At 44.7% G+C, this 18660-nt stretch overlaps 1 long non-coding RNA gene across 1 annotated transcript; it reads right to left on the reverse strand.

The window, feature by feature from the left end:
- Positions 1-1116: 1116 nt before the first annotated feature.
- LOC119877872 lies at positions 1117-18644 on the reverse strand. Its single transcript, XR_005384192.1, has 2 exons — positions 18590-18644; positions 1117-1995 (listed from the first exon to the last, which is right to left on the reverse strand). It is a non-coding gene; the product is annotated as an uncharacterized LOC119877872 (long non-coding RNA).
- Positions 18645-18660: the final 16 nt, after the last annotated feature.

Genomic DNA, 18660 nt, shown 5'->3' on the forward strand with positions numbered 1-18660 from the left:
ATGAACTAGTGGTGATTGAGGGGAGGAGGGCAGGGTTGAGGGTGAATGGGTGACGGGCACTGAGGGGTCACTAGATGGGATGAGCACTGGGTGTTATACTGATTTGGCAAACTGAACACCAATAAAAAATAAATTTATTATTTAAAAAAAAAGAAAGAAAGAAAGAGTGGCACCGGGGTGGCTCAGTCAGTTAAGCTTCTACCTTAAGTCAGATCATGATCCAGGTCGCAAGGAAGGCTCCGTTTTCAGCAGGGTACCTGCTTCTCCCTCTCCCTCTGCTTCTCTCACTCATGCTTTTTCTCTCTTCTCTCTCTCAAATAAATAAACATCTTTGAAAAAGAAACAAAAAAAAAGAAACCCACAAGGAAGAGAAATCTCCCTTGTAGAAGAATTTCAAACAATTTGTGCAGACATTCCACTCTCATGTTGATGAGCATAGCTTCCCACTCTTACGTGTGGAATACACATAGTAACTTCCTTCTACAAAATATATTATGAAAGACAAAATAACATGATGATGATAACAATAATTAATAATAATGAAAAGAATCACTTAACTATGGAGAAAGATGACAAACACTACCTCAGCAAGATGATCAGATCGATACCAAAAATGATAAATCATGTTGATAGTATCTATCCTTTATATGATATAATAAAAATGGCAGTATATCTCTGCATAAAATCCACAAAAACAATTCAATCATGAGATAAACAACAGACATGTCCCAACTGAAGGAAATTTTACAAAATACTCTACTTCTCAAAGTGTTCCAGTGCAACAACAAGGAAAGGCTGAAAGACTGTCACAATCCAGAGGAGCCTAAGAAAACAGGAGGACAAATGGAATGTCATATGAGGGGTGGTAACTTAGCAAAAACTAAGGAAATCTGAATAAAGTATGGTCTTTGGTTAATGCGACTATTTTAATATTGATTCATTAGCTAACATTTGTACTGTACTAATATAAGATATCAATAATTGGAGAAATTGAGTGCAAGTGCATGCGAATGCTCTGTACTATCTTCTCAATTTCCCTATATATCTTTGTTTTTTTCCTAATAAATAAGATTTATTTTGAAAATTGACTTAAATGAATCAGGCTCCAAGTGTGAAGACATTTTAAGAATAGTTTAATTAACTGTTGCCTTATTCTTAAAGAGTTCCTTTGATGGAAACAAAGTAAAAATTTTAGATCAGAAGGAAATAAAAACACTTATGAACACGTATAATGCCTCCCTAACCTCAAAAGCAGGAACGGATAATAAATAGCAAAAATCAGATAAAAATACTTTTAGTATAATAGACACCATATTGCAAGTGCAATTAAAATTAGCAATGCATAACATTTATTTCCTTGACATTTGTCTTCAAAAGAGTTCAGTGTTTCAGTGTCAGTTGAAACAGGGGAAGAATCTCAGGGAAGAATCCTTCACATAATAATAGGACCATTGGTAATAATGTCTCTCAGTTCTTTCCAAATCCATAAAGATGCATTTCCTGAGGAGTGACTGAGCTGGGAAGAAAGAGACGAGAAACCCTCATCCCTCTGAATTACTTGTGTCAGAATATTTTAACCATAGTACTATGGATAGTAAATTATCCTTATTAACAGGAAATACATCTCAGATTGGAATCTGAGCAATCAGATGGGCAGAGAAAAAAGGCTTTGACTCACTCCTCATCTTTTAAACATAAAGGACAGCTTTTCTATGTAAAAGTCAGTTGTCAAGATAGCCTTAGGGAATAAGAGTCTGCAGCATCGAATCCCGCTGCACAGCCGGGGTGCACGCAACCCAGGTCTTCCTGATCCCAAATCCCTGGTCCTGTCCAACACACGCTGCCACACTGAGGTCATTTGCAATTGCTCTCTCAGGAGGTCCGGGGAAGGGGAAAGGAGCTAGATAGGATGGGATGGGATGCAAGGAGGCTGAGAAAATGAAGGCCTTTCCGCTTTAAGTTCAGCATTCGAACACGTCCAGCCATCCCAGGCCCCTGTGAAGAAGAGATGAAATTTACATTACTTCAGTTACAGGAAAAAAACAAAAGTTTACAGCTTCATGTCCTAGAAACCCCCACAATAGAATAAGAACTGAGCCCACGCCAAGGGATGGAGGGGCCTATTATAATGGGAACAGAGGTCAATGCCTTTGAAGGCCCCATATCAAAATGTAAACAGAACTTGAGGAATTACTCCAGCCCTTCTGGAGGTCCCCGATACAAGCCCTTAAAACTAAGCAAAAACCCACCTCGTGGTCCAAGTCCCTGCTCCGCTGTGTCGGGTGTACTTGGACGCAGGCTCGAGTTTGGAAATTAACCCTTGTCTGTTTGCATCAGTGTCAGCTCCATAGTGGTTTCTCGGATTTGTAATCTTGGGCACAACATCCCCATGTCCCCTCCCACCTGGGCTGAACCCTTATCCCCTCCCACCCAGGCTGACCCTCAGTCACCTCCTCGCCCACAACAGCTGGGCACAGGCCCTCACACAGGTCCTACGGGCATGGTGGGAACTCCCGCCATGCCCGGGCTCCCAGGGGAAGGAAGGAGGTTTCGGCAGGACACACTCCCATTGTGGCCCCAGGGCTCCCTGCCCAGCATGGCAGCTCGTGACAGGTGGGGGTCTGTGTCCCTGACGCCTACTCCTCCTCCCCAGTTTTCCCACAGGAAATGAAGGAGGAGGTCCTGGTCTCCGCCAGGGACATCACCCAGGTAGACTTGGACGTCAACAGGACATTCGGCAGCCACACCGTATTTTGGGATGGCTAGGGGGTCGGGTGAGGCTGCTGGGCCAGGGGGCTTCAGGGCCCCGAGGGAGGCCCGGGGCCTTCTGGGTAGGGAAAACGGGTTTCTGAGGCCGGGGGGAGCAATAGCAGCCAACAACACACTGTTCCATGGTAGGATGCTGGGGATGACTCCAGTGCCCACACTCCCAGTGCCTCGGGGATGAGGAGGCCAGTAGGATGGGGCCTCCAGGGGTTGCCATGGGAGCTGAATGCCAAAGGGGAGAGGGACGGCCGCCTGAGAAGCAGGGGATGGGGTGGGGGTCGTGGGGAGCAGGAACCGGACCTGGGGGCCAGGCAGCATGGCTGCGGCTGGAGCAGGACACACATTGATCCCATGAGGGTCGGACGGGTCAGGGTGACACCCACTCTCGGTGCTTTATATATTTCTAAATTCTTTGCATTTCATTTGAGACAATTTGCAATTTGAAAACATACATAGTATAATGACCCCCAGATAACGCCCCCAGTCCAGCCAGGGCCCTGCACTGACCACACGGTGCCCCAGGGGCAGGTGTCACTGCAAACCCCAGACTAGTCGCCTTTAACTGTAGATGTCTCCTTGTGCATCTTAGAGGAAGGAGATGCCCTTTTTCCACAGGCCCCCCACGACATACCCATCATTCCCCACTCCCACTCCATCTGCCTACATCATCATCCCCAATGGCATCCCACAGACTCCATCCCCGACAAAACCACGCAGCCCCACACAATTCCCACTCACACCATACCCCAACTCCATCACCCCTACACCATTCCCCACTCTCCACCACCATCATACCCCTGCCCCCACACCATCTACCACCACACCATTGACCCCCAGCAAGGACCCAGTGCAGGTGCCCCCTGTGGGACATGCTCAGCCTCCCTGGGGTTCTCTGGATACCCTGATCCCATCAGAAGCCCGGGTGTCCCATAGAGTACCCATGGGTTGCAGGGAGGAGGGAAGACAGGGAGCCCCCAACAGGGTGGGTGCAGGTGAGTGGTGCAGAGGACCCACTGTGCCCTGCCTCCGCCCACTGTCCCTCATTGAGGGCGGCACACCCTGCACAGGACACCAGCCCTTAACTCATGGGGATCTGGACTGGCCTGGCCCTGGGCTCTGTGAGGGCTGGGGTGATTTGAGCCCTCACCCTAGGCCCAACACAAAGACTAATGGGATCCAACCCACATGGCCCTGGCCAGCCCTGGATTCTGGCCCCGGACTGAGGGAGCCCTCTCACAGCTGGATGTTGACTCCTGGGCCCTGGGGTAGGATGGTGGGCCCCACCCGCACCCACACAAGGAGGCAGGCTCCTCCAGGTGCTGGGGCCCCAGGGATCCCGAGGCCGGGGTCCAGCTGCCCTGCGGGGCCCAGCACATAAGCCCATGAGGTGCAGGTCCAGGTCAGCTCTGCTGTCCTCTGAACTGTCTCTCAGACTGAAATCTCAGGACACACGCCCCCACCCAGAGTCCACACCTGCTCCCAGGTGGGGGACTCCAGCACCCGCCCCCCAACACATGTCATTCTTGCCCTCCCCTAAAGGACAGAAAGGTCTCCCTCCCCAGGGGAAGGTGTGCACCCTCGACTCTGAGCCTGTTTACTGTAGAAAGTCAATAAAGTGTTGTGGTACGAAAATGCACAGCCAGCCCGTTTCTGTGTCTCCCAGAACACTGTTCACGGGGCATGGAAAGACACCAAGAGAGGAGGAGGGGGTATCACCTTGGCCCCACCAGCCCCTGCAGGCGCGCCACCAGGAACACCCAGCTGACGTCCCCACGTGCCTTCCACAGGTGGCCAGATGCCGGGTTCAGGACCTGACAGACTTTACTGGGACTCAGGCTGTGCCCCACGAGCCAGGAGGGCCTGGGACAGAGTGACAGCCAAGAAGCCTCAGGTCACCAGGGTCTGTGCAAAGCGACCCGGATGTCTGTGCTCCCTCTGTCCAGGAGGTCGTGGCTGGCCAGGTACGGGGCACTTCCTCCCCTCCCCACATCCCCTTGCCTGTGAGCCTGGGGCAGAGAGGGCCTGCAGGGCCGTCAGCATGGCCCTAGAAGGGATGTCAGGACAGTAGTCCCTTGTGTTGTGCCCAAGATTGTGAAACCGAGAAACCACTGAGGAGCCAACACCGATGCAAACTCCCAAGGCTTTCTTTACAAACTGGAGCTTGTGTCCAAGTGCACCCGACACAGCGGAGCAGGGACTTGGACCCTGAGACTAAGAGGCATATCAGCTTTATAGGGGCCAGTGGACCATGGGATATGCAGAAATTTGCACAGTCATGTCAGTTCACACGCAGGTGGCCGATTGAATTGCACCCTACCGTATAGTATCCACTTGAGCTGGTCTATTACTTTGGTCAGAATCGGCGCACAGATTTGGTGGGCACAAAGCGGGGTTCACTGTTATGAGCTGATTTCTGATTAGGGTGTGCCCAGCAATCTGACTAGGGTGGGGCAGTGCCTTAAGCCATAATCAGGTGATGAGGGGGTCATAGGGGAGTTGGAGGGTGTAGCACAAAATGGAATCAGTCCTGCTCTGCTTGCTCAGGGGTAGGAGATTTTTGTTAAATTTCCTGGGTCCCACACTTGCAGCTCATGCACCTGGGCCACCTGCACCAGGTGGACTCAGCGTGCACACCTTACGGTGCTGGATCTCTCACACCACCGTGTGGAGGGCACCCTCCTTGCCCGAGTGAGTAGGAGCTCGGTGAGGATGGGACTCAGCCTGAAGGCCAGGCAGCACAGGGTCTGAGGAACCCCATCCCCGTCCCCACCCCGACTCCCACACACAGGCAGCCCCAGGGCTCCCCTCCATGTGCACCCGTCTCCTCAGGAGCACCCCCCAGAGCGGCCCTGAGGTCTGCTCCCTGCTGGAGAGACATCAGGGAGAAGAGAAGCACATGGTGCTTGGCAGGACCCACTGCAGGACCTAGGAATGTAGTCAAGCCGGAACTTCCATCTCAGCAGACACTCCAGCGGAAAGTCATTGCATGAGCCAGCACAGGGTCGGTAGGAGACCCCAGTAGCTGCCCAGCTCCAGCACCAGAAATGATGTTATGCCCACCATTTTGGCATTTGGGTGACCCAGCCAGAGGATCCGATAGCTGCACGTGATAGCTGCATGTGATAGACACACACACACCCCAAAACCAACAAAAATCAGAATCCCCCCAATGTCAAACAGCAGCCAGATGATTCCATACATGACGCTGTGGTCCCCAAAAGGATACATGGAAGATGTTATAAACCACGACGACAGAGGTGTCAGAGGTACAGAGATGTGCCTGCTGGGTTCCAACAAGGAGGGCAGAGGAGCAGGAAGCATCCTATGGAGGGGGGGCCCTCCTAGGAAAGGACACCAGGTCCCTGTGAAGGCTACGGAGGGTGAAATCTGTCCTCCTCCCTTTCAGCTTCTGGTTTTCCTCCTAAATGCCATTTTCTTCAATCATAACACCAAAAATTTATTTTATGTTTTTAAATTTCTTTTTATAAGAGTCTAATTTTTATAAATTCTTTCTTCAGCAAGGGTGTCATTCAGGATAGAAGGAGATATAAAGATTTCCCATACAGGCAAAATATAAAGGAGTTCATGACCACTTAACCAATCCAATAAGGAATTTTAAGAGGGACTCTTCTAGTGGGGGAAAAAAAGAGACCAAAAGCAACAAAGACTAGAAAGGACCAGAGAACGTCACTGGAAACACCAACTCTACCGGTAACACAAAGGCAGTAAGTTCATATCTTTCAATAATCACTCTGAATGCTGATAGACTAAATGCTCCAATCAAAAGATAGAGGGTATCAGAGTGGCTTAAAAAACAGGATCTGGGATGCCTGGGTGGCTCAGGTGTTGAGCCTCTGCCTTTGACTCCGGGTGTGATCCTGGAGTCTGGGATTGAGTCCCATAGTGTGCTAGTAGTGGGGAGCATGCTTCTCTCTCTGCCTAATTTTCTGCCTCTCTCTCTCTCTCTCTCTCTCTCATGCTCTCAAATATAAAATCGTTATTAAAAGAACAAGATCCATCAGTATGCTGCCTACTAGATGCTCACGTTAGACCTATAGAAACCGGGAGATTGAAAGTCAGGGGATGGAAAATCATCTATCACGCTAATGGTTATGAAAAGAAAGCTGGAGAACCCATACTTATATCAGACTAACTAGATTTGAAACCAAACCCTGGGGGACACCTTGTGGCTCAGTGCTTGAGCATCTGCCTTCGGCTCAGGGTGTGATCCTGGGATCCCAGGATCGAGTCCCATATTGGCATCCCTTTGGGGAGCCTGTCTCTCCCTCTGCCTATGTTTCTGCCTCTGCTTCTCTTTGTATCTCTCAAAAATAAATAAATAAAATATTTAAATCTCAAAAAAGAAAGAATAAATACTGTAAGAAGAGATGAAGAAGGACATTATTTCATAATTAAAAAGACTCTCTATCAGGATCAAACAACTAAATATTTATGCTGCCAACATGGCAGTACCTAAATATGGAAACCAATTAACAACAAACATACAGGAACACACTGATAATAATACACTGACAGGGGATTTCAACACCCACTTATGGAAATGGACTGATTGTCTATGCAGAAAATCAACAGGGGAAAAATAGCCTTGACACACTGGACCACAGGGACTCAACAGATATAGTCTGGACATTTCTTCCTAAAGCAGAATACACATTCCTTTCAAGTGCACATGGGACATTCTCCAGAACAGATCATATCATGGGCCACAAATCAGCCCTCAACAGGTACAACAGGAACAAGAAGGTTGATATCACACCCTGTACCTTTTCGGACCACGACTCTATGAAACTCGAAGTCAACAGTAAGAAAAAATTTGGACAATCCAAAAATACGTGGAGATTATGAACATCCTACTAGAGAATGAATGGAGCAAACAGGAAATTAAAGAGGAAATTTAAAACAAATGAAAATGAAAACATGTTTCTCCAAACCACTGGGATGTAGAAAGGGCAGTCCAAAGAGGGAAGTACATAGCAATACAGGCCTACCTCAAGAAACAAGAAGTCTCTAATACACAACCTATCCCTACACCTAAAGGAGCTGGAAAAGGAATAGCAAACAAAGCCTAAAGCCTACAGAAGAGGGAAAAATAAAGATGAGAGCAGAAATAAACAATACAGAAATTAAAAAAACAGTAGAATGGAATAACGAAACTAAGAGCTGGTTCTTCAAAATAATTAATAAATGGAATCAAGCCTTATCCAGCCTTACGAATGAGAAAAGAGAAAAGACCTAAATAAATAAAATCACAAATGAGAGAAGAGTGATCACAATCAACACCAGAAAAATAAGACAATTATAAGGGAATACTATGAAAGAATATATGTTAACAAACTGGGAGACCTGGAATAAATGGACAAATCCCTAGAAATGTGCAAAAGAGAAAAACTGAAGTAGGAAAAAATAGAAAATGTGAACAGACCCATAACTAGCAGAGGAGTTGAATCAGCAAGGCACCTGGGTGCCTCAGTGGTTGAGCATCTGCTTTGGCACAGGTCATGATCCCGGGGTCCTGGGGAATCAAGTCCCACATCAGGCTCCCCGCATGGAGCCTCATTTTCCCTCTGCCTATACCTCTGCCTCTCTGAGTCTCTCATGAATATATAAATAAAATATTTTAAAAAGAGAAAAGATAAAAAGATGAGAAATTACTGAAATAAAATCACAAATGAGAAAAGAGAAATAACAACCAACACTAGAGAAATACAAACGATAATAAGAGAATATAATGAAAAATTATATGCCAGCAACCTAGAACCTGGAAGAAATAGATCAATTCCTAGAAATATATAACATAGCAAAAATGAAAAATAAATAAATAAGAAACTTGAAAAGACCGATAACCAGCAAAGAAATTGAATCAGCAATCAGGGATCTCCCAACAGGAGATGCTTAGATCAATAGAACAGAATGGAAAGCCAAAACAAGATACAAACATGTATCTATGATCCATTAATGGACAACAAGGCAGGAAGGAATATCCAATGGCACAAAGACAGTCTCTTCAAGAAACCCTAAACCTGACCCCAGGATAAGAACAAATGGTGTTGGGAAAACCAGGCAGCCACATGCAGAAGAATGAAACTAGACCACTTTCTTACACCATCTATATTAAAAATAAATTCAAAATGGATGAAAGACCTAAATGTGAGACCTGAAACCATACAAAGAAGAAAAGATAGGCAGCAACATCTATGACATAGGCCATTGGATCTTGTTTCTAGATATGCCTCTGAGGTGAGGGAAACAAAAGCAAAAATGCTATTGGGACTTCATCAAATTGAAAAGCTTCTGCACAGTGAAGGAAACAACCAAACCTAAAAGGCAACATACAGGAAGAAGGGCAAGATGGCGGAAGAGAAGGGTCCCCAAGTCACCTGTCCCCACCAAATTACCTAGATAACCTTCAAATCATCCTGAAAATCTAGGAATTCGACCTGAGATTTAAACATATATCAGCTGGAATGCTACAGAGAGAAAAGTTCGCGCTTCTATCAAGGTAGGAAGACCAAAAAAGGAGTAAAGAAACAAAAGGCATCCAAGGGGGAGAGGCCCCCGAGGAGCCGGGCTAAGGCCAGGGCGAGTGCCCCCCGGTCAGGAGAGCTCTGTCCCAGAGATGCAGGAGCTGCACCAATCTTCCAGGGTGGAATGGCGCCCGCAGGGATTCAGAGCAGGACCCCAGGAGGGTGGGGATACCCTCGGGGTCCATGGGAAACTAACAGACACCTGCACTCCCAAGAGAGTGAACCGAGCTCCCTAAGGGCTGCAGGGCACATGCATTGACCCAGGAGCAGCTCTGAGGGGCTCAGGTGGCGGCTGTGTGTGGAGGGGGCTGCGGGTCCCTGGGAGCAGCTAGGTGGCGGCACCTAGGGCAGAGGAAGAGGCTCCATGTGGAGGGGGCTGCGCAGCTCCTACAGCAGCTCAGAGGGGCTAGGGCGGCGGCTCCGTGGAGAGGTGGCTGCACTGGCTGGGAGCGAGAATCCAACAGCACAGGCCCCGGAGCACAGGGCGCCATGACACAGCCCAGGATTCGGCCTCCCCCAGGACAGGCAGAGGCCCGGAGGGCCCAGGACAGCAATGACGCTCCTGCCAAGAGCTCAGCAGATCAGCAGCCTCACCCTGGAGCCTCCAGGCCCTGCAGATGGACTGTTCTGGAGTTACTGTGGGGGCTGAATACCGGTTTTCAGACCTGGCCACTGCCACTGGGGTTGTTTCTCCTTGGGCTTCATGGGGTAAACTACCCCCATTGAGGGCTTCACCTGGCAGGGGGAGAGGAGCTCCCCCAAAGGCTAACACCTGAAGATCAGCACAACAGACCCCTCCCCCAGAAGACCATCTAGACGGACAAGTTCCAGGGGAAGTCAAGGGACTTAAAGTATACAGAATCAGAAGATACTCCCCCATGTTTTATTTATTTCTGATTGCTTCCCCCACCCTTTTTCTCCCCCTTTCTTTCTTTTTCTTTCTCCTTTTATTCTCTTTTTTGCTTTTTTTAGTCCTTTTTCCTTTTTTCTTTTTCTCTTCTCTTTCCTTTTTTCTATCCTCTCTTTTTCTCTTATTCCCAATACACTTGTTTCTGGCCACTCTGCTTTGAGCAAAATGACTACAAAGAAAAGCTCACCCCAAAAGACAGAAACAGTCCTCTCTCCAACAGAGTTACAAATCAGGATTACAATTCAATGTCAGAAAACGAATTCAGAAGCACTATTATACAGCTACTGGTGGCTCTAGAAAAAAACATAAAGGACTCAAGAGACTTCATGACTGCAGAATTTAGATCCAATCAGGCCGAAATTTAAAAGTCAATTGAATGAGATGCAATCGAAACTAGAAGTCCTAAAGATGAGGGTTAACGAGGTGGAAGAACGAGTGAGTGACATAGAAGATGAGTTGATGGCAAAGAGGGAAACTGAGGAAAAAAGAGACAGACAATTAAAAGACCAGGAAGACAGATTAAAGGAAATAAACGACAGTCTGAGGAAGAAAAACCTATGTGTAAATGCGGTTCCCGATGGCGCCAAAAGGGATAGAGGGCCAGAATATGTATTTGAACAACTCCTAGCTGAAAACTTCCCTAATCTGGGAAGGGAAACAGGCATTCAGATCCAGGAAATAGAGAGATCCCCCCCCCTAAAATCAATAAAAACCGTCCAACACCTCGACATTTAATAGTGAAGCTTGCAAATTCCAAAGATAAAGAGAAGATCCTTAAAGCAGCAAGAGACAAGAAAATCCTGACCTTTATGGGGAGGAGCATTAGGGTAACAGCAGACGTCTCCACAGCAACCTGGCAGGCCAGAAAGGGCTGGCCGGATATATTCAGGGTCCTCCATGAGAAGAACATGCAACCAAGAATACTTTATCCAGCAAGGCTCTCATTCAAAATGGAAGGAGAGATAAAGAGCTTCCAAGACAGGCAGGAACTGAAAGAATATGTGAACTCCAAACCAGCTCTGCAAGAAATTTTAAGGGGGACTCTTAAAATTCCCCTTTAAAAAGAAGTTCAGTGGAACAATCCACAAAACAAGGACTGAATAGATATCATGATGACACTAAACTCATATCTGTTGATAGTAACTCTGAACGTGAACGGCCTTAATAACCCCCTCAAAGGCGCAGGGTTTCAGACTGGATAAAAAAGCAGGACCCAACTATTTCCTCCCTCAAGAGACTCATATTAGACAGAAGGACACCTACAATCTGAAAATAATGGGTTGGAGAACCATTTACCATTCAAATGGTCCTCAAAAGAAAGCAGGGGTAGCCATCCTTATATCAGAAAAACTAAAATTTACCCCGAAGACTATAGTGAGAGATGAAGATGGACACTAAATCATACTTAAAGGATCTATCCAACAAGAGGACTTAACAATCCTCAATATATACTCCCCGAATATCGGAGCTACCAAATATTTAAACCAATTAATAACGAAAGTGAAGAAATACTGGTGACATCAATCTAGGTCTTTCTACCCTCGATAGGTCTTCTAAGCACAACATCTCCAAAGAAACGAGAGCTTTAAATGATACACTGGAGCAGATAGATTTCACAGATATCTACAGAACTTTATATCTAAACTGAACTGAATAAACATTCTTCTCAAGTGCACATGGAACTTTCTCCAGAATAGACCACATACTGGGTCACAAATAGGGTCTGAACCGATACCAAAAGATTCAGATCGTCCCCTGCATATTCTCAGACCATAATGCCTTGAAAGTAGAACTAAATCACAACAAGAAGTTTGGAAGGACTTCAAACACATGGAGGTTAAGGACCATCCTGCTAAAAGATGAAAGGGTCAACCAGGAAATTGAGGAAGAATTAAAAAGATTCATGGAAACTAATTGGAATGAAGATACAAACGTTCAAAATCTTTTGCATGCAGCAAAAGCAGTCCTAAGGGGGAAATACATCACAATACAAGCATCCATTCAAAAACTGGAAAGAACTCAAATACAAAAGCTAACCTTACTCATAAAGGAGCTAGAGAAAAAAACAGCAGCTAGATCCTACGCTCAAGAGAATAAGAGATTTAATTAAAATTTGAGCAGACCTCAAGGAAATTGAGACCACAAGAAATGTGGAATAGATAAACAAAACCAGGAGTTGGTTCTTTGAAAGAATAACATACATAAACCATTAGCCTGTCTTATTAAAAGAGAGAGAAAACTCAAATTAATAAAATCATGAATGAAAAAAAATAAAATAAAATCATGAATGAGAAAGGAGAGATCACTACCAACACCAAGGAAATACAAACGATTTTAAAAACATATTATGAACAGCTATATGGAAATAAATTAGGCAATCTAGAAGAAATGGAGGCATTCCTGGAAAGCCACAAACTACCAAAACTGGAACAAGAAGAAATAGAAAACCTAAACAGGCCAATACCCAGGGAGGAAATTGAAGCAGTCATCAAAAAACTCCCAAGTCACAAAAGGCCAGGGCCAGATGGCTTCCCAGGGGAAATCTATCAAACGTTTAAAGAAGAAACCATACCTACTAAAGCTGTTTGGAAAGATAGAAAGAGATGGAGTACTTCCAAATTCGTTCTATGAAGCCAGCATCACCTTAATTCCAAAACCAGACAAAGACTCCACCAAAAAGGAGAATACAGACCAATATCCCTGATGAACATGGATGCAAAAATTCTCAACAAGATAAAGCCAATAGGATCCAACAATACATTAAGAATATTATTCACCATGACCAAGTAGGATTTATCCCCGGGACACAAGGCTGGTTCAACACTCGTAAAACAATCAATGTGATTCATCATATCAGCAAGAGAAAAACCAAGAACCATATGATCCTCTCATTAGATGCAGAGAAAGCATTTGACAAAATAGAGCATCCATTGCTGATCAAAACACTTCAGAGGGTAGGGATAGAGGGAACAATCCTCGACATCTTAAAAGCCATGTAGGAAAAGCCCACAGCAAATATCATTCTCAATTGGGCAGCACTGGGAGCCTTTCCCCTAAGATCAGGAACAAGACAGGGATGTCCACTCTCACCAGTGCTATTCAACATAGTATTGGAAGTCCTAGCCTCAGCAATCAGACAACAAAAAGACATTAAAGGCATTCAAATTGGCAAAGAAGAAGTCAAACTCTCCCTCTTCGACAATGACATGATACTCTACCTAGAAAACCCAAAACCCTCCCCGTGAAGATTGCTATAACTCATACAGCAATTTGGTAGCATGGCAGGATACAAAATCAATGCCCAGAAATCAATGGCATTTCTATATACTAACAATGAGACTGAAGAAAGAGAAATTAAGGAGTCAATTTCATTTACAATTGCACCCAAAAGCATAAGATACCTAGGATTTAACCTAACCAAGGAGATAAATGATCTATACCTAAAAACTATAGAAAACTTCTGAAAGAAATTGAGGAAGACACAAAGAGATGGAAAATATTACATGCTCATGGATTGGCAGAATTAATATTGTGAAAATGTCAATGTTACCCAGGCAATGTACACGTTTAATGCAATCCCTATCAAAGTACCATGGACTTTCTTCAGAGAGTTAGAACAAATTATTTTAAGATTTGTGTGGAATCAGAAAAGACCCCGAAAAGCCAGGGGAAGTTTATTTTATTTTATTTTTAATTTTTATTTATTTATGATAGTCACACACGGAGAGAGAGAGAAGCAAAGACACAGGCAAAGAGAGAAGCAGGCTCCATGCACAGGGAGCCCTATGTGGGACTTGAAACCGGGTCTCCAGGATGGCGCCCTGGGCCAAAGGCAGGCGCCAAACCGCTGCGCCACCCAGGGATCCCAAGCCAGGGGAATTTTTAAAAAGAAAACCATATCTGGGGGCATCACATGCCAGATTTCAGGTTGTACTACAAAGCTGTGGTCATCAAGACAGTGTGGTACTGGCACAAAAACACACATAGATCAATGGAACAGAATAGAGATCCCAGAAGTGGACCTTGAACTTTATGGTCAAGAAATATTCAATAAAGGAGGAAAGACTATCCATTGGAAGAAAGACAGTCTCTTCAATAGATGGTGCTGGAAAATTGGACATCCACCTTCAGAAGAATGAAACTAGACCACTCTCTTTCACCATAAACAAAGATAAACTCAAAATGGATGAAAGATCTAAATGTGAGACAAGAGTCCATCAAAATCATAGAGGAGAACACAGGCAACACCCGTTTTAAACTTGGCCACAGCAACTTCTTGCAAGGTACATCCATGAAGGCAAAAGAAACAAAAGCAAAAATGAACTATTGTGACTACATCAAGATAAGAAGCTTTTGCACAGCAAAGGATACAGTCAACAAAACTAAAAGACAACCTACAGCATGGGAGAAGATATATGCAAAAGACGTTTTAGATAAAGGGCTAGTTTCCAAGATCTATAAAGAAATTCTTAAAATCAACACCAAAGAGACAAACAATGCAATCATGAAATGGGCAAAGACATGAAGAGAAATCTCACAGAGGAAGACATTGACATGGCCAACATGCACATGAAAACATGGTCTGCATCACTTGCCCTTAGGGATATACAAATCAAAACCACAATGAGATACCACCTCACACCAGTGAGAATGGGGAAAATTAACAAGGCAGGAAACCACAAATGTTGGAGAGGATGCGGAGAAAAGGGAAGACTCTTACACTGCTGTTGGGAATGTGAACTGGTGCAGTCACTCTGGAAAATTGTGTGGAGGTTCCTCAAAGAGTTAAAAATAGACCTGCCTGACGACTCAGCAATTGCACTGTTGGGGATTCACCCCAAAGATTCAGATGCAATGAAACGCCGGGACACTTGCACGCTGATGTTTATAGCAGAATGTCCACAATAGCCAACTGTGGCAGGAGCCTCGGTGTCCATCAAAAAATGAATGGATAAAGAAGATGTCACTTATGTATACAATAGAATATTACTGAGACATTAGAAACGATAAATACACAACATTTGCTTCAACGTGAATGGAACTGGAGGGTATTATGCTGAGTGAAGTAAGTCAGTCGGTGAAGGACAAACAGTGTATGTTCTCATTCCTTTGGAGAATATAAATAATACTGAAAGGAATATAAGGGAATGGAGAAGAAACGTTTGGGAAATATCAGAAAAGGAGAGAGATCATAAAGACTCCTAACTCTGGGAAAAGAACTAGGGTTGCTGGAAGGGGAGGAGAGAGGGGGGTGGGGGTGAATGGGTGACGGGCACTGAGGGGGACACTTGACAGGATGAGCACTGCGTGTTATTTTGTATGTTGGTCAATTGAACACAAATAAAAAATAAATTATTTTTTAAAAAAGATCAAACAACTACATATTTATGCTGCCAACATGGGAGTACCGAAATATAGAAACCAATTAACAACAAACGTACAGGAACACACTGATAATAATACAATGACAGGGGATTTTAACACCCACTTATGGCAATGGACCGATCGTCTATGCAGATAATCAACAGGGGAACAATAGCCTTGACACACTGGACCACAGGGACTCAACAGATATAGTCTGAACATTTCTTCCGAAAGCAGAATACACATTCCTTTCAAGTGCACATGGGAAACTCTCCAGAATAGATTATATCATGGACCACAAATCAGCCCTCAACAGGTACAAGAAGGATGGTATCACACCAGTACATTTTCGGACCATGAGGCTATGAAACTCGAAGTCGACAGTAAGAAAAAATTTGGACAATCCAAAAATTCATGGAGATTATGATCATCCTACTAGAGAAGGAATAGAGCAACCAGGAAATTAAACAGGAAATTTAAAACAAATGAAAATGAAAACATGTTTCTTCAAACCTCTAGGATGTAGCAAAGACAGTCCTTAGAGGGAAGTAGATAGCAATACAGGCCTACCTCAGAAACAAGAAGACTCCATAGCTTCTCCCTCTGCCTATGTCTCTGCCTCTCTCTCTGTGTGACTATCATAAATAAATAAAAAGTAAATAAAATGTTTTTTTAAAAAAGGAAACAAGAAGTCTCTAATACACAACCTAACCCTACAGCTAAAGGAGCTGGAAAAGGAATAGCAAACAAAGCCTAAAGCCTACAGAAGATGGGAAAAAATAAAGATGAGAGCAGAAATAAACAATACAGAAATAAAAAAACAGTAGAATGGAATAACAAAACTAAGAGCTGGTTCTTCAGAATAATTAATAAAATGGATCAAGCCCTAGCCAGCCTTATCAACGAGAAAAGAGAAAAGACCTAAATAAATAAAATCACAAATGAGAGAAGAGAGATCACAATCAACACCAGAAAAATAAGTCAGTTATAAGGGAAAACTATGAAAGCTTATACACTAACATACTGGAAGAAATGGAGGAAATGGACAAATCCCTTGAAATGTGCAAATGAGCAAAACTGAAATAGGAAGAAATAGAAAATGTGAACAGACCCATAAATAGCAAAGGAATTGAATCAGCAAGGCACCTGGGTGCCTCAGTGGTTGAGCATCTGCTTTGGCTCAGGTCATGATCCCGGGGTCCTGTGGGATCACGTCCCACATCAGGCTCCCCACATAGAGCCTCATTTTCCCTCTGCCTCTCTGTGTCTCTCATGAATACTTAAGTAAAGGTTCAGCCACTGTGGAAAAAAGTCTTGAGGGTCCTGGAAGAGTTAAAAATAAGGGATCCCTGGGTGGCGCAGCGGTTTGGTTCCGGCCTTTGGCCCAGGGCGTGATCCTGGAGACCCAGGATCGAATCCCACATCGGGCTCCCGGTCCATGTAGCCTGCTTCTTCCTCTGCCTGAGTCTCTGCCCCTCTCTCTGTGACTATCATAAATAATTTTGAAAAAAGAAGTTAAAAATAGAGTTACCCTCTGATTCCAAAATTAAACAGCTAGGTATTTACCCTGAGGATACAAAAGTAGTTTATTAGATTCAAAGAGGGACATGCAGCCCGGTGTTGTTAGCAGCATTATCAACAACAGCCAATCTGTGGATACAGCCCAAATGTCCATCGACAGATGAATGGGCAGAGACGATGTGGTAAATATACACACTGCGACATCACTGGGTCATAGAATGGATGAAATGAAGCCATTTCCAATGACGTGGGAGAATTGGAAAGACTTATGCTAAATGAACTCAGTCAGTCAGAGAAAGACAGATACCACATACCATACAATTGCATTAACATGTGAATTTTAGGAAACCAAACAAACTGGCAAAGGGGCGGAGGGGAGGGATGAGAGAAGCAAACCAAGATACACACTCTTAACCACAGAGAATAAACTAATCAATACCAGAGGAAGGTGGGGGGGGAGGGGAATCAGGGGATGGGGATTGTGGAAGTCACCTCTGACCAGTACCAGGCGTTGTATCCAAGGGTTGAATCACTATGTGGTAAACCTGAAACTATATCATACTGTGTTTACAAACAGGAATTCAAGTAAAACTTTAAAATAATAATTGGTAGTATTGATGAAAAATGTGCGCACTAGAGATAAAATCAGAAAGTCAACTGAAAATCCAAATAAAGAGTATTTAGAGCCACAAAACCCCTCCTTACCTCAGCTCAGGAGAAGACTGCCATGCCTATTCTCACCCAAGTAAAAGCCTGGATTTTGATTCTCTGGGGAGGCCACTGACTTGGTGGAGTCAGGCTATCTTTGAACCCAAAACCTAAATAGAGTGCATAAAACTAAACTGCCCAAGATATTAGGAGTCCCAGTGCAGGCACATGCCAAGACCCAAACTCTAACCATACACAGACATAAGCCTAACCCTACACTTAAGCCTAATGTTAACCTAAACCTTAAACAAGACCTATCACTAATCGAAAACCAAACACAAACCCCAAGACCGAAATGTGGACCAGACTTTTACCAAGTCCCGCAAAACTCACTCAACCCTCTTCCACTGTGGGCGGGACCGCGGGCTGGTGCAGCCGCCCTGGAAACAGTGTGGAGGCTCCTCAGGAAGTTACAAATAGAGCTGTAGGGTCAGTTTGTGTCCCCTGACTTTACTGAACTCACTCCTTAGTTCTAACAGGTTTTGGTGGAGGCTCTCAGGTTTCCTGTTCCTAGTACCACGTCTTCAGCATATAGGGACAGTGTGAGTTCCCCTTCCAGTTGTGAAACCTTTACTGTTCACATCTTAATGTCCTAGAAAGCCCCACAATAGAATAAAAACTGAGTCCAGGTCAAGGGCAGGAAGCCCCTATTAGAATGAGAACAGAGCTCAATGCCCTAGAAGGCCCCATATCAAAATGTAAACAGAACTTGAGGAATTGCTCCAGCCCTCCTGGAGGTCCCAAGACCAGCCCTTAAAACTAAGCTAAAACCCACCTCGGGGTCCAAGTCCCTGCTCCGCTCCGTCGGGTATACTTGGACACAAGCTCGAGCTTGTAAATAAACCC

This window comes from Canis lupus, chromosome 35 (assembly GCF_011100685.1).
Source record: "Canis lupus familiaris isolate Mischka breed German Shepherd chromosome 35, alternate assembly UU_Cfam_GSD_1.0, whole genome shotgun sequence".
NCBI classification, from domain to species: domain Eukaryota; kingdom Metazoa; phylum Chordata; class Mammalia; order Carnivora; family Canidae; genus Canis; species Canis lupus.